General features: G+C 55.7%; 1 long non-coding RNA gene across 2 annotated transcripts in view; it reads left to right on the forward strand.

Annotated features, from left to right (window-relative positions):
* The first annotated feature begins 15,836 nt into the window (after positions 1 to 15,836).
* LOC112546759 (uncharacterized) overlaps positions 15,837 to 23,222 on the forward strand; it is a 196,249-nt gene continuing 188,863 nt past the window's right edge. For both annotated transcript variants that reach the window (XR_012906069.2, XR_003090460.3), the window contains exon 1: positions 15,837 to 17,237. This is a non-coding gene — a long non-coding RNA (uncharacterized LOC112546759). The remainder of the gene's footprint in view (positions 17,238 to 23,222) is intronic.

Below are 23,222 nucleotides of genomic sequence, written 5' to 3' on the forward strand. Positions count from 1 at the left end.
CCCCCGTCCCCTGTGAAACAGCAGTGAGTATTGTTAAGCAAACATCCCAGTAAATGGTTAAATTAAACTTATTTTTTTCTCCATCCCTCCTCCCCCTTCAAGTCTTGCCCATTGCAGACTGTTGACAGAGTTTCCTTTGCCAGTGCCTGCATGAGTCGTTTGTTTTAACTTCCACTCTTCACTCGCCTTTCACCCGTTCGACTGTTTCCTGTGACTCACCATCCGGGAGACTGAGAGCCTTGACCACAGGGGACTGGTGCAGGCCACCTGCTGACAGCTGAGTCCGGGGCGCTGGCGGCTGTGTGCTCGCTTTCCAAAGGCCTGCTGAGCACAGATCAGATGCTGGGGAGTCCATTCCTTTCGACCCCTGGCCTTTTCCACAGGTCTCCTGCTGCAGACCGGCTGCTGAGCTGGAAAATCTTATGCCCGGCCGCGCTTCGAGCCCCGGCTGGCAGCTGAGGCCAGGGCGTACAAGCTGGGTTGGGATGTGGGGACTGAATTTGACTCTAACTCTAGCTGTTAGGACTCACAATTCCACATCACACGCAGCCACCGCATAGCCCCTGACAGGTAGAGGCGCAAGTCACTCACATTTCTTACCGGTACTGTTGTCACCCCTCGCTGGGGCGCAGGGATGCGAGGGTACCTGTAAGAAACGTGTGTGTGTGTAGTGGAGTGAGGGGGGCCTCAGGGAGGGGGTGGGGATATGGAGGCATCCCTGGCAGGGCTCACCCTGGCAGACCGGACCCAATCCGCAGGCCGGTATTTCTCCCCCCCAGTGAAGGGTGCTACCACAACACACAGATGACTAGCGAGGAATGTACCATCCCAAAGGCCTTTGAAAGGTGACGGCTTCTTGCACGCTGGATCCGTGAGTCTTGGCCAGGGATGTGCACCCCTGGGGTACGCAGAGCTCTTCCAGGACATCCACTCATCTAGACGGCTGCCTAATTGTATAAGGGGCTACAGCAAAAGCAGCAGCAAAGCCAGCGAAAACCGAAATGTCATGCGGCCAGGAATTGGCTTGTGGTGCTCCCTGTGCAGCACACTGGAATGTAAGGGCACTTCGATTGCAGCTGATCGAGTTGATGGTAAAAACAAGACCTGGAGTGTCCTTGGTAAGAGCCCTGGCTCTAGATCAAGGGTATTCGGTGGGGAGTGGGGAGTGCAGAACAGGTCTGCCCTCGAGGTCGGACTGCCCCCTCCATCACACATCTCGCCTGGTCCCTGCCACGTTGCCTATCAATCGCCCGCCACTGGGCGGTGGCTTTAGACACCGACACTCGTGTCTATTCGTGTGTTTAATGCATGTGAGTGTCCAGATCAAGTGAATGTTTGACGCGCCCCCCCCCCCCCCCGCCGCCTCCTTCTGTCCCTGGCCAGGGACCCTGGGTCTGCAAAGCGCCTAACTCGACTGTGGTGCTGGATGCGGCTGTGCTAGGCGTGTTGCGTAGGGATGTGACAGAGCCCCTCTCCGGCCAGCTCCCTGGGCGCCATGCCTGGGATGGCGTGGCCGTTTGGGGGACGTGGCGGTGGAACGATCCCGCCAGCAATGGCTGCCCCGCAGAGCGCTCGGCTCCGCACGGCGCAGTGGGAGCTCGCGAGCTCTTCTCGGGGCCTTTTCTGATGTGGTTTCCTGCACGGTGCCGGGGCAAGAGGAGCAGAGTCAACCACATGAAGAGGCTGCACCATGTAAGGGGTCTGCACAGCGCCGGGCCGCTGCTGCCTGAGGAAACGAAACCACCGGGCTCACGCCTCCAACTCCTGCCCCAGAATGACCTCTCTGCGCCCAGGGGCACGTGGGGTCCTGCACGCTGGATGCCGTGGACCGTCCCTGGGCCTGCTGGACTTGGGAGACCTGGGACAGAGGCTTCCTGGCTTCGCTGGAGGGCTTTTCCCATTGCCGAAAGGAATTGGCACCCCACCCATTTACGCAGAGGGGAGACTCTAACCAGCGGCCTTGTGTAACAGGAGACTTGCCACTGATCTGGGAGCCCCACTTTCCTGGGGGAGCGGACCCGAGACATGGCTGGTGGGGGGGTAACGTTGGGCGCTCCTCTCTCCAGCAGGACCCGGCGTGCGAAGGTCGCTGGGATCGTTCCCAGCTTTGGGGCTCTCCGGGTCTCTGTGGCTCTTCTGAATCTCCCGGCCCCGCTTGGCCCCACGAAAACCAGTGGGGAAGCTCCCATTCACCTCGGTGGACCAGGGCTTCACCCTGGCAAGTCCCCAGCAGCACGAAGGACAGACATCCCATGTCTGGCTTGTGATGCCCATTCTGGGATCAGCACGCAAGGCTGCCTCCTCTGAGTCTCCGCTGGCCGTGGCTCGTTACCCTTCCTACTGAGACACTGCTCCACGGGCCACGTTGTCTTCCTTTCTGCTGGCAAGTCACCTAGTTCCTCAGTGTTGCAGCGCCCCATCTGTAAAATGGGCCAACGCTTCCCCCCTTCCTCTGGGGCGCATGTCGTGAGAGGAGGTGCTCGGCTAACCATAAAGAGAGGGCAAGGTACATCGCTTTCTCTCCTCAGCTGGGAGCCTGAGTCGCTAGAAGAGATTCTGCCAGGAGGCTCTTGCCCTGAAATGAGAAATGGGAGAGGCTGAACGTGAATGCTAAGGACGGACCATTGGCCTTCTGTGTTCTGCGGTTGGGCCCAGAGATGTCAGGGTGATTGTTGGCTCTGCCATTGGCCTGCTGGGTGACTTGGGGCAAGTCAGGGCACTCTGCTGTGCCTCAGTTTCCCCTTCTGCAAAATGGGGAAGGATGAGGGTGACTTCCTTTGCGTGGTGCTTGGAGATCATTGGTGATCAGGACTAGATTGCCAGCCGCCCGCTCAGTGGAGTGAGTGAATCAGTGGGAAGTCTCAGAACTTTCCCTGTTCTCAGCACCAAGCTTAGCACAGAGTCCAAGGAGGGGCAGGCTTATGGAGGCTGAATTTGCAGGCCATGTGCGCTTTCTTCCAGGTCAGGTCTGGGGCTTGTGCCACTGTTCCCTGTACGCTTGTGCGGCCACTCAGGGGAGATTTAAATGTCACCTAGATCATTAAAAGTGTGCCCATGGCTAGGGGATTTTTTTTCTACTGGTGGTGCACATTTGCACATGCCTCAGTGCACATAAAATTTATTCTGCACATGGGTGGGAAATTCCGCACTGGATAAAAGAAGACTAGAGGGAATGTTGCTGCTGCAAGTAAAAGGGAGAGTTCAGGACTCAATTCTCCCGGATGCCGCGTTGTGCTGTGTGAAGAGCCCTGGCCGTGTCCTTCCTTTGCATGACACAACCCCCAACAACGTGAGACGTCTGAGCTGCATTCTGCTCCGGCTTTCGTTTGCATGGTCTGACGCCACGCAGCGCTATCTAGGTCACGTTGTGGTGACCTGCCTGGGGGGCGGGGGGCCGTGTGGCTTATCCCCAGGAAGAACTCCTGGCAACAGAGGGGGCGAGTGTGCAATGAGCCCAACGATTTCCTCTCGCATGTCGGGTAGCCGAAGGAGAAGGCCACTCGACACTGATCTGAGAGACCAACAGCAAACCACACTGTTGAGAAGTGAGTCTGGTGACTGCCCTGGGGAGATATAATTAGAATGATTTCTAGGTATGGTCTGTTGAATTAAGCGCCTTGTGGGCCAGTTTGTTTGTCATTTCTACCTTGTTGCCAGATCAATCGCGTGGAAATAACAGAAATCAGCAAGCGTGAAACCCAGGCGTGGAACCGGGGGGAAACAGGCTTCCTTCTACCAGGGATGCTGGTGCAGGCAAAATTTGTCCCAGCCACTGCAGAGCCAGTCAGTCTAGTGAAGCGTTTTGCACGTTTGCACACGTGGGTGTGACAGCAGTTTGTACAATTCCTCTCCTGCAGGACCCTTGTCTGAAAGTTTTCGTTTTTCGTTGTTCAGTTGGAATGATCCTTTGGCCAGTATTTCACTGGAGAGCACAGTAATCAACGCAGCCAGTGCCCAGTGAACTCGGGGGGAATTTCCCATTGACTTCGCAGCCACTGCAGTGGACTCCGAGTGCCTTGCGGGAGGTCGAGAAGACTGCTTCTCCTCTGTGCCACACACGCAACTCACTGACACACGTTCAGGTGGCAAAAGAAGCCCTTGAAAGTTAGGAAAGGCCAGACGTTAGGTTTTTCTGTGCAGTTGGAATTCAGGCCCCTTGAGTGTATGCAGTATGATACCGTAAGCCCAGACATGTGCCTGCTCTGGGGAAGAGGCAGGGCTGTGTAGTGAAGAGCCCAATCTTGTTTGTTGCAGAGATGAGGGATGTAGGAAGACAAAGTTATGATCTCATGCAGGGTTCCCTCTAAGTTTCTCTGTCCATGTGTGGAATAAATTTTATATGCACCAAAGCATGTGTGGATGTGCACCACCAGTACAAACATGCTGCTGGATGTGGGCGCTCTGCTAATCAGCTGGGTGGTGTTTTAATGTCGCCTGTCTGGCTGCCCAAGTGCTCAGCTTACAAGGAACATGGGTTTGTGGTTAAGACAGTTAAATGCACCTAGATGGTTGAATTTTCTTCTTGGCCCCTGCCTCAGAGTTCCTATGGAATCCTAAGAAACTTAAATTGAACCAAACTGTGTTCTGTCCGTCTTCCTTTAATCCCTCATGCCGCTGCTCCCCAGCTGTAAAATGGGTCTAATAATGACACCTAATGTCACAGGGTGTTGAGAAGGTCAAATTCATCAGTACAGGGCGTCCCTACTAAGTCGCCCCGGTATACATCTGTTCTACACTGAAGTCGTTGACGTTTATAGGAACAGATGTGTTAAGTCCTCCTATTCTTCCCCTAAAAGTCATGCGAGGCACTGCCCCAATTTGCCCAGTCGGCCGTGGGGAAAAAATTCCCCGCTTTCAGTTGTTCCGCTATAAATTCAAGTGTTTTGGAACGTATCTTGGGCTTATAGTGAGGACAGCCTGTCTTTGTGAAGCCCTGAGAAATGACGTTAATTCTCACCAGACACACAGGCTCTGAGGAGACTAACAAGTCGGTATTCAGTGGGGGAGGTCGTGTTCCTGTCCCAGCCACAAAAATCATACAGCCTAATAACAGAACGTTGGTGGCTTTAATAAGAAGGAGGAAAATTAGATTACAGGAGGGAAAGGACTTAGGAGGAGGGATTGCATATCCCTGTGGATCAGACACGTGCCGATAGCCTCGTTGAGCCCTTTATCACGAGACGTGCTTGTGTCTTCTGCGCCTTTTCCAGTCGCTTGTTTGCTCTGGGGAATGTGCGTGTCGCACCCTCCCCTTCTGCAGTAGCCTCTTGCAAAGCCGTTGGTTTGCGTGTCTGTTGGCAGCATGCTTTGCATAGCCAGCCTGGAAAATTGCTCTTTTCTACCCCTTCCTCTTCCTCCCCTCCTCCCTCTGCTGCGTTTGCGAGAATTTCCTCTGCAGAGAATGTCACGTCGACCCCCTTGGCCCTGCACTCTGAAGCTGTGACTTCCTGTGGTCTGCGTTTGGCTTGCCTCGATGTCGGAGGGGAATCAGCTCTCGAGTGTCTTTAGGTATCTCTGTTGCCAAGTGCAAAAGGGTGGAGGTGGGCGGGCAGTGCCCCACAACCGCTCCCTGTAACGATCAGCCTCACCCGCAATCACTGAGTCAGCGGCTCTTGGCACGTCGGGCCGGGATCTCGCTCCTGTGCTGCCCAAAGCATGGAACTTTTCAAGGACTTGTCTATGCCAGAGTAATGCGGCAAAATTGTCCCAGCCATGGCGACCAGGTGACACCCCTGCCTCAGTTTCCCACCTGGGGTTAATAAGAACTGTGGCCCAGCTCCTTAAAGGTGTTGAGTTGCCAAACTCCCAGCGAAATGAGCAGCAGCTTAGGTACCTACATAGCTTTGACGGTCTGGGCCTACCTACGTCTCTAGGGGGTTGTGAGGGTGGTTCCGTGAGCGGCTTTTCCAGGGCTGAGACACTTTTGGATGGAAGATGTTATGGAAGTGGGAAGTGCTATTACGTGTCAATGAGCAGCTGTGTGGGGCTTTAATCGTGCTAGATAAAGACCTCGCAGCACTGACTACTTACCCCATGGTTTCCATCTGCACCTTGCCTTAGTAGCATGATGGTAGGCTGTAAAAGTATGTATGCATGGCAGCGGGCAAAGAAAAGAGATTCTTTACGTGCTCACGTAGGGTGCGTCTACACAGCAGGGCTCAACTCAAAATAAGCTCCGTGACTTGAGCGACGTCAATTGCCCAGCGTATTTCGAAATAGCTTATTTCCAAAGAGGGAGCATCTACACAGCACTTACTTGGAAACAGAGCACCCTTCCTCCGACTTCCCTTGCTCCTCGTGCAATGAGGGTTATAGGCGTTGGAGTAAGTAAGTTCTCCAGCTTGACGATATTTCAACGGGATTTCAAAATAACTGCCTGCTGCGTAGATGCGGACTAAGTTATTTCGAAATGATGTTGCTGTGTAGACGTTCAAATCAAGAGAACAAAGTGGGGATGGTTGGGCCACACGCTCAGAAAACCATCATCCAGCATCGTCCATCAGGCTTTCCCATGGAACCCACAAGGAAAACGCAGAAGAGGAAGACCTCGGACAACGTGGAGAAGATCGACTGAGATTGAAGGACAACAACTAGGGTATTCCTGGAGTCAGCTAGAAGTTTTGTCTTGAGACAGAGTGAAGTGGAGAAGACTTGTAGATGACCTATGCTACCCTCGGAGTACAAAGGTTTAAGAAAAAGTAGTAGATGTACCGATAAGGACACTAGGAGCCTGGGTAATAAACAGCACCGTGCAGAAATGCTCTTGAGCGAGAAGCTGTGTGAATGAGTTGGGAAGTGAAAACGGGTGGGAAGATGCGTGTGGCTGGAATAGGAGGTCTGTTTAGGAAGGACGGCAGTTGGAGTGGGGGAGAAACAAGTGGTGGACAACGTTGTATATCAGGCCTCATTCCTTGTTCGAGCTAATGCCAGCTCAGAAACATGGCCCTTGCGTGTTCATGGATCAACGCTCTCGCTAATAAGTGCCAGGCAGAATCATTTTCAAAGGGCTGCCGACAGAGCAGGTTTTTGGGGCGGGCCATGATTGCATTTCGGCCTGACCTCCCGAATCCTCCCTGGCTTTTGCTCTTTTGCTCGACAAATTTTCTCCAGCTTTTTTTTTTTATTATTTTTTGCTTGACAAATTTTTGTCTGGTATTTTTTTACCATCTGGTAACCCTATGGGCGAGTTGGGCAGTCTCCCGGGTGCCAATTGGTTAGGACCAGGCCTGGTGCCAGGTGTGTTTATCGACCATCAGAGCAGACGAGACAGCAGGACAAGCAATTGTGTGGGGGAAAAAACCCTGCATCATCTGGGGAGATAAGCTGGAGGTGTTCTGCTGCCACTAGTAATCTTTGGTGTTTGTAAAAAAAAAAAACACAAAATATTGTGGCCAACGCTGGGTGGCTGTATATTAGACCCTCACTCTTGTGCTTTTCAGTCTGGTCGGCTAGTCAAAGTTTGGGGCACGGGCAATGTTCTCACTGGAAGTAGAAACTGATGAAGTCCAGTATTTGCTGGAGTTGACGTTGCTTGTTCCGCATTTCTCTGCCGTCTCCACAGTGGGAGGCTGACAGGAGCAAACGCTCAGTTCAGCTTCCCTTACTCCTCCCACAGGCAGGAGTACTGCCCCCAAAGGGGAAGCCCTCTGAGCTCGATTCAGTGAGTCTTAACTAGACCAGCTAAATTGAACTCCGGATCGCGGCATTGTTGGTCTTCCCTCTACGGAAGGCCTGGCCTTAGAGATTAACATGTATTGGGGCATAAGCTTTCATGGGCACAGCTCACTTTGTCAGATGGAGTGGAAATTACAGCGGCAGGGGCATATATAAGGAAGAAGATTCTTGTGTTAATGAGAATAATCAAGTCAGGGTGGAAGTGGCTTGTTCAGAGCATTTGAGTCCAGCAGATCCAGAGAAGTGATTATTCGCCGTTATTCAGCTCTGCTGAGGCCACATCTGGAGTATTGTGTCCAGTTCTGGGCCCCCCACGATAAAGGATGTGGACACATTGGAGAGGGTCCAGCGGAGGGCAACCAAATGATTCGGGGGCTGGAGCACATGACCTACGAGGAGGGGCTGAGGGAGTTGGGTCTGTTTAGTCTGCAGAAGAGAAGAGTGAGGGGGGATTTGAGAGCAGCCTTCAACTTCCTGAAGGGGGGTTCCAAAGAGGCTGGAGAGAGGCTGTTCTCAGTGCTGGCGGATGGCAGAACAAGGAGCAATGGGCTCAAGTTGCAGTGGGGGAGGTTTTGGGTGGATATTAGGAAAAGCTATTTCCCTAGGCGGGTGGGGAAGCCCTGGGCTGGGTTCCCTAGGGAGCGGGTGGAATCTCCATCCCTAGAGGTGTTTGTCCCGGCTTGACACAGCCCTGGCTGGGATGATGGAGTTGGGCTGGTCCTGCCTTGGGCAGGGGGCTGGACTCGACGCCTCCTGAGGTCCCTGCCAGCCCCGGGGTTCTAGGATTGATTCCCTGCGGGGGAAGTTGCCTTTGTCATGGTTAGCCGGCTGAGATCCTCAGTCACCCTCCACTGACGGCATTGACTTGGGGTTTGCCGGTCAGGCTAACTAAGGACTCCAGGGGTGGGAGCTTTGTGAAGTCTTGGGGGGTGTTCCTCTGTCAGCTCCGCTGCAGCCCCGTGCAGGCCTGCCGTTCTGAGCTGGGCTGTAGGGAGAGGACAGGGCAGCCTGCGCTGGTGTCTGGCCCATTGGTGAAGGCGCCGAGCCCCCACCCTGCAGCATACCCCAAGGGGGCGGCCCCACAAACTGGCAGGACGACGTGGGGGAGACCCAGGGTGCGGCTAGCGGCCACCCACATGGGGCATTGGGGGGAGCTCAGCCAAGGGCACTGGGCTAATCCACGGGAGGCTGCGCTGCGCTTAGGGACTGGGGGGCCGGGGGGCTAAGCGCCTGTGTCAGAGGGAGCCGTCTCTTTAAAAGGGGGGGGGAGGAGTGGGTTGTCTGGGCCACTGTTGCTGGGCAGAGTGATCCTCTACACCTGGCAGCTCAGGTGCGCTCGTTGGGGCCGGCTCTGGCTGGAGGAGACTGAGCCAGGGGCAGCAGGCAGGCGGCTCTTACCCCTGCCAGGGCCCACAGGGCTGGGGAGGGAGACAGGCGGCTGGGGCCGTGCCCGGGGTTGTGCTTTTAGCCACGCGGGGCTGGAGGCTGCCTCCGTAGGGTTGCCAAATGGTTTAACCAAAACTACCGAACCCCCCCCCCCCCCCCCCCGACCAAAAAACCAGGGAAAAAAATTCTGTGGAGAGAAAAAAAGGGAGGGGAGACCAAAGCTGTTGAGCAAAAACAGAAGAAAGGCCCTGACTGCAGTTAAGCAAAAAAAGTCAAACGTTAAAATGAACAAGTCAGCTTGGCCCCTTTCTGAAAAGGCTTTTTTGCCGGCGGCCAGTTTGTTTTTCTGCTCCAGCCACAAGACAAGCCCCTGTGGAACTGGGTAAGTGGGGGATGGAGGAAGGGCTGGCAGGGGGGTTGCGGGGGGGCCCGGTTGTCGAGAGTGCAGGGGAAGAGCTGCCCGGACTCCCACTGAGCCCCTAACCCCGGCTTTTGGGCTCTCCGTCCCGTCTCGGTGTGCTGCGTGGCCCGAACTGGCCTCATTTGGCGTGTGGCTTTCTCTTGATGCCTGTTGTACCTGTGAAGACCGTGCCTGTGGGCTGTAAACCCGCCACGTGCGGTGGGAGCAGTCAGAGGGTTGTGTAGGATGTTATGAAGTTATTTTGCGAAATGCAGGCCTTTGGTTCCTTTCGGGAGTGGCCCTGTGCCACAGACGGATCGCTGGGTCGCTCTCCAGCTATTTTCTAGGGGCTGGGTGTTTTTAAGACCCTGCAGAAAGGCAGCGTGGTCTAGCCCCCCCAGGTTACACTGACACCCTGGGCAGAGGCCCACGGGTACAAATTAGGAGCCTTTTCAGTCGTCTCAGAAGAAGCCGGTTCTGAGCAGGCCCAGGCAGCGATTTCGGGGGCATGTTCTGGTGGGCAGCAAGAGCGGAGCTGGCCTGGCTGTGGCAGCTTAGAGACAGCTCCCTCTGACACGGGCACTTAGCCCCCCATCCCCCCAGTCCCTAAGCGCAGCGCAGCCTCCCGTGGATTAGCCCAGTGCCCTTGGCTGAGCTCCCCCCAATGCCCCATGTGGGTGGCCGCTAGCCGCACCCTGGGTCTCCCCCACGTCGTCCTGCCAGTTCGTGGGGCCACCCCCTTGGGGCATGCTGCAGGGTGGGGGCCCGGCTCCTTCGCAAATGGGCCACAGACACCAGCCCTGGCTGCACCCCAGCCTGCAGCTGTCCGGTGGCTCCACTGATCTCGCCTCGCCAGTTCTGGTTTCACCTCCAAAGCTAAGGAGAAGTTGAGCCTGGATCCATTCCCGCTTGGGCTGGAACAGGAGCCTTGAGGCCCTTTCTGGGCTTCAAAGTCCGGGGTTGAGCCCAGGCCTGGGGGCCTACAGAAGGCCTGTGCAGCCACGCCGGCACATTGCTGTGTGGATCGACGCTGAGCCTCACTGGCATGGGTTGGGGGGGGTGCTGAGTTCCCTCTGCAAGGTGCAGCACGCAACACAGCCCTGCTGCCTGGCACGGAGGAGAGCGCAGGGGCGTGGGGCTGGTGCCACAGCTTCTTCTAACCTTCCCAGATCCTTGTGCACGGGGAACAAAAGCAACAAGCCAACACAAGGCTCCTGCAAGGGGCAGCTGATGCCTTACCGAAGGTGGCTGCAGAGTTGTGTCCGTTCTGTGTCCTGAGCAGGACAGAGCTGCCGGTTAGGAGCAGTGTCAGGCAGCTGCGATACGCGGAGCACGTCAAGTTAGGATAAAATACTGGGGGGAGAGGGAGACAAGCTCTCGTGTAAGTGCCCTGTCTGCCCTGTGCTGCACTGGTACCTGCGTAACTGGGCTGGGTGTGATCTAGCTTGGAATTTCTTGAAAGACCCATCAGTAGTGAGGGATGGGTGAATCAGTTCAGCCTGGCAGCTTTCAACTCCTGCCCTCCAACTGTTGTGTGGCGTTGCTGTGCGCCGCACCAGAGGTGGCTGCATTTCAGTGCCGGAGGAGGAGGAAATGACCGTTCAGGAGGGGAGTAGTCACATAAATGAGATGATTGCATTGTGCTCAAGCTGAAAGGACAGTCCTGGGGTTCAGAAGTTAACCCTTGTCCCCTTTGCCACACAGCCTGCTTCGGAGGCCGTCTGAGCAGCAGTGCAGACCATAGAGGCGGGGCTGACTCCGTGCGGCTGGGGAAGGATCAACAGGAGGTTCGTCGCTAGCTGGTGCCACGTCCTGAGTGCTGGTGAGTGCCGTTTGGACATGCCTCGGGGACCGGGAGGCTGGAGACGTTCCTGCAGATCTTGGCTAATCTGATTCACAGCAAATAAGGCCCTGATTTGCGTCCCTCACTTTGCATACCCGCCAAACGTGGGGCCAGCTAATGGCCTATTGATCCTTCTTCCGTTCTCTGGGAGCAACAGCGTTGCTGCATTTGGGGAAGGGGAGAATTACCTCTCCAGGATGAATTCGCACCAGAGCAGGGAGCCGAGCTGCATCGCGTGGGCCCTGCTGGCGGCAGGGAAAAGGAGCCATGGGGACTGCTGGGTAAAACGGTCGCCTGGGAGAGATCTCGGGTTGTCCCCAAAGAACCTGAGTTTTGTCTTGGAAGTTTGCCTTCGGTTTCAACCCACCAAGGGCGGCGGCTGGGCACGCCGGGCCCCTGGGAATCGCTGGGCTCCTGCCCCCATCGGCAGGCCTGGCCTTCGGCCTCATGTGTTCACTGACCTCCACCTCCCCCCACCCCCAGTGCTCCCTAGCCGGGCCGGCTTGGGGGGTCCCTGCCCTTCGAGTGCTGGGCCAGGGCCCCAGGCAGGAGAGCAGCAAGCAGAATGTGCTACCTAGCTCCAAATCAGCCCTGCCCAGGGCCAGGCCTGCCTGTGATTCAGAGATTTGCATGGTGCTGCTGTCTTGGCACAGGTGAGTCACCCCCGGTAATGATGGGCCCTTTTTCCACACAGTAGTGGAGCCTTCCGCCGGGGGGTACCCGGCCGCTGCGCCCTGACACGGAGAGCAGGACGGGGGGGCGCTGTGTGTGATGGGAGGGGACACAGCTCACAAGCCCTGGAGCTCGCTTGGGTTCCCAAAGCTCATGCTGCACTTCAGGCCTTTGGCTGGCCCCTGCCAGGGATTGCCCCAGCGTATTCTGGGACTTCCTCCGCAGCATCAGGGCTGCCATGGCCCGAGATGGGCCACTGGGCGGGGGAGCAGGGCCCTGAGGCAGCTACAGGTGCGCTCTGTCTCGGGGGCTTGGCTGGCGGGGGCCGTACTGATGGCCGGCTCGATCGGGTGGCCTCTTCTGCTCAAGCGGCGAGGAGTCCTGTGGCACCTTACAGACTAACTGAAGTGCTGGAGCAGAAGCTTTCGTGGGCAAAGACCCACTTCGTCAGATGCAGGTAGTGGAAATTTCCAGAGGCAGGTATAAATATGCAGGCCAGGATCAGGCTGGAGATGACGAGGTGGATCCAATCAGGGAGGATGAGGCCCACTTCTAGTAGCTGATCTGGAGGTGTGAACACCAAGAGAGGAGAAGCTGCGTTTGTAGTTAGCGAGCCATTCCCAGTCTGTGTTTAATCCTGAGCTGATTGTGTCAAACTTGCAGATGAACTGTAGCTCAGCGGTTTCTCTTTGAATGGTCCTGAAGTTTTTTTGCTGCAGGATGGCTACCTTGAGATCTGCAATCGTGTGTCCAGGGAGATTGAAGTGTCCCCTTCAGGTTTTTGTATGTTGCCATTCCTAATATCTGAATGGGCCTCATCCTCCCTGATTGGATCCACCTCGTCATCTCCAGCCTGATCCTGGCCTGCATATTTATACCTGCCTCTGGAAATTTCCACTACCTGCGTCTGACGAAGTGGGTCTTTGCCCATGAAAGCTTCTGCTCCAACACTTTGGTTAGTCTCTAAGGTGCCACAGGACTCCTCGCTGCTTTTGCAGATTCAGACTAACACGGCTCCCCCTCTGATACTCGTCTGCTCAGAATCGCTTTGCGAGTCTCTCCCCGGGAACGCGCTCTCCTTTGGGGTGGGGGAGGTGATCAGCTTCCTCCCAGTCACCGTTTTTGGGTGACTGTGTTGTTCCACGCCCACGGAGGAGCCTGTCATCGCAACGGGCCTGCTCCTGAGTGACAGCTTGGGGGAGGGGGGAATTGCAACACATGGGACTGCTGATTAGAGCGGGAGATGGAAATAAAACCGGCGTTTCCTCTGCCTCTCGTGTGCGCGCGGCGGCAGGAAATTGTGCGACCATGGGCCAGGAAATGTAGGTCACCATGTCATGCTCGTGGCTTTCTTGCGTTCAGTTCCTGGTAGCAGAGCCTCTGAGAGGGGGTTCCTGGGGCTTGTCAGCCCCATGTCGTCCTCCTGAGGGTTGCCCAGGGCAGGCCTCTCCCTTCGAGGGTGCGGAGAAGCCACGCTGCCGTCGGTGCCCGCTGGAGACGTCAGGCCGCCCGGCGGCTTGCCAAGGCTTCTCCGGTGGGCCCAGGCCAGCGTTCTGGACTCTCCATGGGAAGAGTCAGGCCTGGTCTGCGCTCAATAGACCAGGAGTGTGCAAAATCCCCCGCCCGCCCAGCGGCGTTGGTAAGCCTGCCTAACCCCCGTGGGCAGAATTATTCCGGCATTGACTTAGCCACCGGCTCTCGCGGCTTGGCCTCCTGACACAGCCTCCCCTGGGCCAGTGCGCCTCCCATGGTGCTAGGCTGCGCTGCCTGTCGGGCGCTCGAGGGCCGGCCACCTGAGCACTACCTGGCCATCCCGCTCTGAGCCTCAGGACGGGGGATGTGGCAGCCATGCTGCCCAGGGGCTGCGGGTGGTGAGGCTGTGGCACATCAGGGCTGGGCCCCCCTTCCCCTGGCTGTCCAGAGGGATCCACGGGAAGGTGTGCTTGGGATGTATGTAGTGGAGGGGGTGCAGGGAGGGAGGGCCTAAGGAAAAGGGCTGGGCGGGGGGGCTTGCTTCCCAGCATTGACACCCCCCGCCCTGTGTCAATGGGAGAAGCCCATTGTTTCCTTTACCTATTCTGTGGCCCCCTCGTAGCCTTTCAAGTGCAGCCAAGCCATGACGGTAAGCCAGTCGCTAAGCCGAGGCGGGTGAGTGAAACACTCGCTAGCTGGGCAGTAAACATGCCTGGCTGAGGTTTCCTTGTGAGGCAAAACAGCTGCAGAAAAGGCGCCAGTGTGGGGGCCGCCTTTGGAGCCCGTGAGAGCGTCCTTATGCTGGGCAGAGGGAAAACTGGGGGAATACTGGGCATTAGAGAGATCCCAGGAGACACAGGAGAGTTTGCGGACAGGGCAGTGCGGGTTTCAGTGGGATACTGAGCCGAGTGACTTGCCTCTGCAGGTTCCAACCTTCTGCCCCAGAGAGACAAGACTCCGGTACGTTCTGTCATAAGCTAAATGAGTGACGAAAGGAATCGGCTGCTGTCATTGACATTGAACGGTTATGGTGGGGGGAGGGGAAGATGGAGAAGGGGGAAACAGTGGGAAGGTCTTGGAGAGGGACGTCCCGATGGGCAATTTTAAAAGGCTTGGATTTGGAAACCAGCATCTTGTTGCGCACCTGCAGTTTGGGGGATTCTTTCAGGCATCTGCACACCTGACCTGGCATGTGGCAATACCACTTGAGTGCCCCGTAGTTAGTGGCAGACGCTGAAGGGCGGCTGAGTCGTGGCCTGTGTAAAACACAAGGGTGAGCTACGAACGGTTGATTTAGAACTCTGCAGGCGTTAGACGTTCACCATCCCCCCACGCTGGGATACACCCTCCTGGGCAGGGTTTCCCTGGGTGTGCTCTGGGGCGCCCTGGGGCTCCACGAGAAAATATTAACGACCGTTGCATGCAAGAAATAAAAATAGAATTCCAGAACGTTGTCTATCTGGGCACCTATTGAATTAACAATCACAGGATTTTAAGGGCTCCATCAAATTTTCAGATTTTCCATACTACATGAATTCAGTTCTTCCAGTCCTCCCGCATAGGTCATGTTTTCTAGACCTTTACTCGTTACCTCTAGGAACAAGGAAAACAAACCACCTCCAGAATGGAGGCCTGTATCCTAGGAAGTAATGACTTTGGAAAGGATTTTGGGGTCACGGTGGATGAGTAAATACACACGAGCTCCCAATGTGAGGCTGGGGCAAAACATGGCTAAAGTGATCCTGGGATGTATAAACAGGTGAGTTTCGGTGCATGTGACTTTAGTGAGCCCAATACTGTGCCTGGTTCCAGAGTCCCCATTTTGAAAAGGGTGTTGAGAAACTGAAGTGGGTGCAAAGACAAGCAATACGAACATGATTTGAGGGCTGGCGAAATGCCATGTAGTGAGCTATGCAGAGTGCATTTTCTTTCCTTTATCAAAAGAAGATTGAAAGGTCATTGTGGTGTAGGAAGGAGGAAAAAAATATCAGGTACTGAGGGCTCTTCGTGCCAGCAGAGGAAGGTAGGATGAGACCCCCATGGGGCCTTACAAGCCAGACACATTGTACAGTAGACTTCCAATAATCCGGCACCTTTGGGACCAAGGTGGTGCCGGATTATCGGATATGCCAGAGTATCAGGAGGTACTGCATACGCCCAACCCAATCCCCCTCTCCTTCCCCAAACACTTCTGCTCCCTGCTGTAACCTGATCCCACTCCTTCCCCCAACCTTATGCTGGGTCCCGGTACAGCCGGCAAGTGTGCTGAGCGGCTGGCTTTTCAAGCAGCAGGCCTGGATGCGTGAGTAACCCAGTTCTCCTCCCCTTCCCCTTCTCCAGAGCCAAACACTTCTGCTCCCTGCTGTAGCCCACGTGAGAGCAGCTGACCAGAGCGGTTCTGGGTTCCGTCCCGGTTCCGTCAGGAGCGCTTGCCATTTTGATGCCGGACTATCGGGAGAGCCGGACTATTGGAGCTTTACTGTAATTAGAAATAAGGCTCAGAAGTTAACAGGGAGGAGGATGAAACTACGGAGAGAAGTGGTGGGTTGTCCATCTTCTGAGGTCTTCAGATCAAGCCTGGAGCCTCTCTGGAGGGTCCTCTTTGCACAGAGATAGCTAGAGGAGATGCGGTGACCCGTGTGTGTCAGGTGATCAGACGAGATGATCTCCTAGTCTGTCACATTCTACTTACCAGTGGCACCAGGCTTGAGGTGGGAATTTGAAGCCAGTTCAGTGCTGAGCTGGGTAACTAATCTGTTCCCAGTTGCAATTGTTCGTTCCTTCACTGTTCCGGCTGCATGAGCTGCCGTGTGGTGGCTGTTCTTGTGGGCAGTGCCCCTGGCGCCGCGGGGTCTCTCGACTAAGGGGGGAGGTTGTGTCGCAAAAGCCAGGCGGGTGGTCCAGGCTCTCCCGAGTGCGTAAGCACCCTCGCCACTGAACGTTGTCCCTTATTTCTACTTTGGATTTGTCAGGCTTTCACTTGCGCCGTCCACGTGCCTTTCTCCAGAGCTCACCAAAGCTGACTCAGTTCTTCTTCCTTCTCAGATTTATTGAGTCCAGGCACTTTACTCCCTGTCGCCGTCAGGTGAGACCTTGGAAACCTTAGGTCTTATCTGCTCTGCATGGATACCAATGATCCCATGATGCTTTGCTCAAGCGCAAGATTTTTGCCTTCATGTCCTTGGCCAAAGCACTGCTTGACCACCCGGCTGCTTCGTGACCTGTTGCCGACAGCTTCCCATGCCCGAGACGGCTGCGTTTCACGTGGCGTGTTAGGTTGTGAGAGTACGTTGGGATTCTTCAGGTGGGAAGATACTCACCCGAGTGTAAATCTTCTTTTTAAAGTGACCGACGTAGAAATAATAAATCCCACCAAGTTCTCTTGCACAGGAAAGCAACAGCGAAGGGTTGGCCAAACCCGCAGCCAGCCCTGCAGTCACAGGAATCAAAATATGTTTACAGGAAAGGAAACCGCCTGCTAGCTCAGCCTCCGATATTTCACCGGACCACAGCTGCCTTTCGGCTGCTTCTCGGAGGGTCAGTGGCTGTTCCTTAAGGAGCTGGTTGAAACCCCTCCCTGGGAGAGTTCTTCAGCATTGGATCCCCCGGTTATGCGGCTGGGGCTGGGGTGTGAATGTTCCCAGAGAGCTGAGAGCTCGCCCTCCTCTTTCTGGCGACGCTTCCGGGACGCGGGAGCCTGGAACGGGCTGGATTTGAAGGGAGCGGCCGTGGGAGCTGGACAGGCAAGCCGCAGACCCGGTGGAGCAGTCAGTAGCAGTCCCCCCAAAGGTAAGGGAAGTGCATGCTGTCACGCTGCCTCACGGGAATGAGGCTGACTGCTGGTCTGGAAAATGCTCTGGGGTCCTCAGTGTCCCTGCGTTAGGGACACCTAGACAGGCCCTTTGACACCATGTCAGGTAACTGGAATGAAACCCTGCCTCAAACCTCCCATCTTTAGGCCAGTCGATATTTCCACCAGGTGTCTAGAGAGCTCCCCCTCCACCCCCACTGGCTTCGCACATTGACGTGGGAGGAGGGGGGAGAGGGCTCTGCCCCACAGCCACCCCCGACGCTGGTGGGTGTCAGTAGATGGCATTTGTCCAACCCTTTGGATAGCTTCTCTCTCCAGGAACCTTTCCAGGAAGCAGATGGGCACTCACGATGATTGATGCTTTCGATCATACAGACTCCATCCACCCTGTACGAGGGATGCCATTTCTCCATGAATTGTGCTGTCTCTTCCAGTACTAGACCTGGGGCACCCCCCTTCCTCAAGAGATCGTTAATCTTGTTCCGTTTACCTGGCATTAGCCCATCTCCGCTTCCTCCCCTTGCTCATGTCTGAGCTGGGTTTCCTCCCAGCTTCCTCCTTTCTGCACCGTGGTTGGAAAATAGCAGAGGACTTGGGCTTGTTTTGCTGCTATCTGGCAAAATCTACCGAAGTGGAAACAAAACCCCGTCGCTCTTCTGTTTTAATGAGCTGATGCTTCTGTCCCACCTCTGTTCTGCCTGAAAGCCAGCGGGCAGAGCACCCTCCTGTCTGCTGATCCCAAGCATGGGGCATGACGTAAGAGCTCAAATGCCACCCGCTTTCCGGGAGACTTCTGCACCCATGTGCTGAACTCACTTTTGAAAATGGCACTTGCGCTCCTAAATCACCGTGACAATTTCTGAAATGTTCCCCACCATTCTGAGTGACAGAGAGCTAGTCCCTGAGCCCTTCTCCAGACCATAGGATGATGTCTCCTAAAACTAGCGGCTGGGAATTCCACGTTTGGGTGTGTTCCAGTGTTCTGGGCTGTTCCCCCCCTCTGTGTCATGCAGTGCGGTGACTAACATTTTCTAGCTTGAAATGCTTTCTTACCAAACTTCTCTCCCTCTGTTTTTAGAAACGTGCCCTGATGCCAGTGAACTGGTAAGCCGGGTGCTGTTTATTTCAGTTTAAACCCCAGTTCATCACATTTCCAGACCAGTCTGGGATTTCAATGCTTTAACAACATCCTTCCAGGAGAAACCTGATCTGATTCTCCTACCTGCTGCTCCATGTTAGGCCAACACCTGCCTAGTTTGCTTCATCCCACTCACTTAAAAACAGCTTGCTTACAAACTCAGGCACGACACTATCGCAGTCACGGTTCCTGAAAAAGGGTGGACTCGCTCGTTGTTACCATAGCATCGTCAAATCATTGGAATAGAAATCATGTCCTTACCTTTCAGTATGCAGTGCAGGTCCCTGGCAATCCTACATTTCTAGGACTCTTGATTTCTGAGCATGCTCATGTACCTCTAGTTTGGAGAATATGATTCATATCGTCTAATCCCCCCCCCCCCAGCCGAGGCAGGATTATTATGAAACGCACATGAATGCATGGTTGATGGCTCGCTTATGCTTACTTAACAAGCAAGAGAGCTAGTGGTATTGATTACTAAATCTCTACACGAATAGAGATTCACCCCCGATCTATTTCTTTGGCCGAGCTGGAACGCTATTATTAGTAATGACACTAATACTTTCACAGCAACTTTCATCTGGATCTCAGACCCTAGCGGTTGATAAATCATGTATTATCAACTTTGCAAATGGGGGTACGTTTGGATCGTGCTATCCAAGCAGAGGGTGTGAAGGGGATGCCGTAAGGAGGGGAGTGCAAGGTGAAATTCGGCACACGTCTTGTGAGCTGTGTCATTTGTGCTGGGGTTTTATGCCGAGTGCCTGTGTCTCTAACCAGGAGGCTTAATATTCCTCTGTGGATTGGGCTGCTGTCGACAGGCCTTCTTGGAAGGGGTGTGTGCAGAGGAGAGACATAGGCAGCAGCAAGAGGACTGAGACCCCAGCCCAGCCGGTCAGTGGCTGGAGGAGTGAGGAAATCCAAGGATTTGTGCTAGTCATCCTGACCACTCTGCTTCCCTGCAATGCCACAGAAGGGGCTGAGAGCCCCCAGGGTGTTTCTGAAACCTTTTGAAGTGGGACGAGGATACAGACGAGACCATCCCCCCCTCACTGGGCAGAGGGCTAGAGAGCGTTAGCATCCCAAATGCAAGACGCCCCAGTCTCTTACCAATGAGGGCAGACTCCTCATTGCCCAGCAAGGTCGGTCTTGTAATGTCCCTGCATGGCTTTCCTGACTTTGCCAGAGGAATTCCGGGGGTCCCTCTTGCCTGAGGTCAGAACAGGGTGACCAGAGCACCGCAGGATACGCGCCGAGATCTGTAAGTAGGATCCAGCAGGGCTGGTCCATCTGTTGGAATCAGGCCCCTTGAAAGCCACCATCGGTCAGTCCTGCGGCTGAGAAGGTAACGGAGAGGTGAATGGGAACAGAGCAGAGACCATGGCAAGCGGGGAAACGTGGCGGGGAAGGAACTCGTGTAGAGAGAACCTGTAAAAATACGCAGGGCCCGGTCCCCAGTTGCTGTACACATCTCTGGAGCTGTTGAGCTCAGTGGCACTAAGCTGCCATGGGCTAGCGCCAAGATCTGGCCACAAGCCCAGTCTAGTCACTGTCTCCACATGGGGGGAAAAGGACATTTCTGAGGGACGAGAATTGAAGAAGTTGGGGATTTCTTCTGTCTGAGTCCAGTTCCTGGCTTGGCCACAGATGCCCTATGTGCCCCGGGCCGGTTTTCCTAATCCCTGTGGGCCTCAGCTTTCCTGTCTGTAAAATGGGGCCACTAATATTTTGTCCCCTCCTCTGCTCCCCTCATCTCTTCAGGCTGTAAACTCTTTGGAGCAGGGCTTCTGTCTCTCCTTTTGGACAGCCCTCCCTGCCAAGCATTGCTGTGATGCAGATAATAAGTACTTGTGCCCAGCAGCTGAAAGGCTAGGGAAAATGGCATTCTTCCAGCTGGTCCACCGGCCCCCATCCTCTCCCTGACATCTGCTTTGTTTTTCACCATCTCCCGCACTGCAATCACGCCAACACACACGGCAAAACACCGCCCTCCCACAGCTGGGTGAATCACCAGGCAGATTCCCTCCAGAAGCGGTGGGTTCTACTCTCTCAGCCCGATAACAATCTCTCCTTGCGGGAGGTGAGAGCATCACAAACAGCTTCTCTGCATCTGGCCACCCTTTCAGAGGCATCCCCGGTGCCTCCAGCGCACATCAGCTGCTGAGATCAAAGGGCAGCGGTGCCTCCGTGCAGCCAGAGTTTGGAGGGAGATTTGCATAGCGCGGGCGGGGGAGGCTCCTGCTGGCTTGGGACTTTCTTTCTGTGGCGGGACGCACTGACCCCCTCCGAATCTGCCCACTCCCCCCGTGTTCCCCACCTTCCGTTAGTCCGGCTGGCCGCGGGGACGCGCTGCCCGCCTCTGGGCCCTGGGGCCCCCTCCTCTGGCCCAGCTGAGCCGTTTCTGAGAAGACAAATTGGGGGAAATCAATTGGTTTGCCCATAGTAAAAAACCAACAAACCCTTACACCTGTTTCCTTGGGAGCCCTGAAAGGGGGCAGGGGCTAGCCCGAGCAGCAAGGAGGTGCCTCTTGCTTTTCTGCTGAAAAGTCGCCCAAGCTGGGGCAAGTTCCAAGCCCCTGCCAGCGATGAGGCGCCCGGCGGAGGCCTGCCAGAGCTAGGGGAGATGTCTCTGAAGGTTCCACATGTGCGGAGCCTGCTCCAGCCCCTCGGCTCCTGGGTGCCACTGGATCGGGCATGTGCCAGCCCCACAGAGCACTGGGGTCCGAGCTGCCCACCCTACCTGAGCAGGACTCGCTCCTCAGTCGGAGCGCTCCCCGTCCTGGCGCCCCAGCCGCGAAGACACAGGGTGCAGCCTCATTGCGAATCAATGGGGTGTGAGGAGGCGGTTGCTGGAGCCAGAGAGAGGGCTGCAAGGGGAGGATCTGGGGTTCGTGGGGTGCAGGAGCAGAGCAGGAGACACGGGGGTGAATAAGCGCAGAGGGGTCGGGCACAGGTGGGTCTACTCAGCAGCCCAGACCCCCCTCCAGAACCCGGAACGGAGCCAGGCCTGCAGCATCTGTCAACAGCAGCTCAGCATGTCTCAGCCCCGCTAGCGCCTGGGCCGCACGTTGAGCTGCAGTCTGGACGCTGCGGGCCGCTCTGGCCGAGGGTCAGTGTGTCCCACGTGGAGCCCCGCAGGGCCTGAGGAAATGACATGTGCCAAGCTGAGCCCTGGGATGTAGGCAGCGCCCCACGCTGGCGGCGTGCGCCAGAAGGAGGTATCACCACGCCCGCACCAAACGTGCCCCCCGCTCGCCATCATAGTTCTACCCAAGAGACCGGTCACCTGGTCCCCTAGAGCCCATGCCACAGACACCACTGGTAAGCAGCTCTGCAGCAAACTAAGCCAAGGTTTATTAGCTAGGGGAAGGAGATGAGATGGGAGGTGGAAGCAGGTACAATACGTACACAGCTGAGTCTGTTCCCAATTCCAGCAGGTGGCAGTGGGGTAATAAAACGTTAGTTCCTCAAATCATCTCTGAGCCTCTCTGCTTTGCATCTTCCTCCTAAGGAATGGATCGGTCTTTGAATCCATTCTTCTAGCCCCCCCCCCCCCCCCCCGCCGCCCCAGCAAACAAGTCGGCAGCGTCACTGCCCCCGGGGGCATTTCCCTTGAGGAACCAAGTCAAAGGAAAAAAGCTTGAAAACTGTAATACAGTAAACTTCCGAGAATCCAGCATCTTTAGGACCCGCGGGGTGCCGGATTATCAGATATGCCGGACTGTCGGAAGGGGGGGCTATGAGGGTCTGGGGTGGAGTGAGCAGGATGGGGGGGCGGCGCTACGGGACCAACCCGGCAGCACCCCAAATGCTCTGCCCCAGACGTCCCCAAGTCAGCCACTGCTGAAACTGACCAGCGGCTGACTCGGGGAAGCCCAGGGCAGAGCAGCTCCAATTGTCCGGCTGCCTGGAGCACTTCCGGGTTCCAGGTGGTGCCGGACCGCTGGAGCTTTACTGTATTGCAATAATCGTGGTGATCGCTGATGGATACTGGGTGCAATTCCCACCTGGGACCGCTGGATGGCAGCATGAGCCGCAAAGTGGGGGTGCTTAGGCAGGTTAATTAAACCCGGGTGGTTACTGTCTGTGGGCTTTAAAACACGCTGCCGGCTGAGAACTGGCCACTAGTCCATAAAGAACCGTTTTGTGGGGGGCGGGAGGGAGGAAGGGAGAGTGGACCCAGCAGGCTCGGGGAAGGGGCTGGAAGAGATACGGGACTGGAGGACCATGATGAAATGCTAGAGCGAGAGGCGGAGGGAAGAAACAACAGAGGTGGGTGCGCAGGGGCCAGGCACAAGGCGCAATGAGACCGGGGGGGGGGGGAGTCTTGGCGAGATTGTGTACCAAGCCCTGGTGGCGACAGTGCTAATGACAAAAGTAGCGTACGGTGTCCAGGGAACCGATTCAGGCTCCGTTGCCCCAGGGCCGCAGCTGGTCCCGCTATTCCGACAAGCCCTTTCTCGCGTAGCCCAGTCCTTGGATCTAGGCTCTGCACAGAAGTGGGGCCTCTTTCGTGTCCCGGCGTAGTTAAAGCGGAGCAAGCCCCACGGGTGTGAACATGCTTCTACCGAGACAGCTACTGTCCTAGGAGAAGGGAGTAAGCTCCCCTGGCAGAAAGCACCTCTCTGCAGTGAGATCTGTGTCTGCACGAGAGGTGGTACTGGGATAACTCAGCCAGTAAGAAAATCACACCGCTAACCAACCCCGCTATGCCACTACGCAAACCGGGGGGAGCCAAAGCGGAGAGCAAAAGAGATGCTGGTTTCGCAGAAAGGAGAAGACAAATAATAGAAGATGGGAGAATAGTGATAGAAATGTAGCCGTG

This window comes from Pelodiscus sinensis, chromosome 9, assembly GCF_052426305.1.
Source record: "Pelodiscus sinensis isolate ZL-2025 chromosome 9, ASM5242630v1, whole genome shotgun sequence".
Taxonomy (NCBI): domain Eukaryota; kingdom Metazoa; phylum Chordata; order Testudines; family Trionychidae; genus Pelodiscus; species Pelodiscus sinensis.